This window comes from Penaeus monodon, chromosome 30 (genome assembly GCF_015228065.2).
Source record: "Penaeus monodon isolate SGIC_2016 chromosome 30, NSTDA_Pmon_1, whole genome shotgun sequence".
NCBI classification, from domain to species: Eukaryota; Metazoa; Arthropoda; class Malacostraca; order Decapoda; family Penaeidae; genus Penaeus; species Penaeus monodon.
The window spans coordinates 17,072,945-17,073,165 of record NC_051415.1 but is presented as its reverse complement, the minus strand read 5'-3'; the positions used below and the strand labels follow the sequence as shown (position 1 = coordinate 17,073,165).

The window sequence follows — 221 nt, the reverse complement described above, 5'->3', positions numbered from 1 at the left end:
GTGTGGTGTTGGGGAGGATAGGACATAGGTGGCACAAAGATTCAGAAAACGTAGGCCCATTGGCACTAACTTTCCCAGGCCATGTTTTCCTATTATTCCACTGCAGACCTATGGTCATTGTCAGCTCTGACACTGAAGTCTGTGTAGGATTATTTGTCTTGTGGGGGAATAGAATTAGGATCCTTGACAGTTCTTCGTAAAACTGGTCCAGACTTTCCTGA

General features: G+C 45.2%; 1 protein-coding gene and 1 pseudogene across 1 annotated transcript in view; one reads left to right on the top strand and one right to left on the bottom strand.

The window, feature by feature from the left end:
- LOC119592564 (transcription factor HIVEP3-like) overlaps nucleotides 1–221 on the top strand; it is a gene marked incomplete at its 5' end in the record, with an annotated part of 91,776 nt that overhangs the window by 40,815 nt on the left and 50,740 nt on the right.
- The window catches only part of LOC119592364, a 12,401-nt pseudogene that overhangs the window by 6,424 nt on the left and 5,756 nt on the right, over nucleotides 1–221 (bottom strand).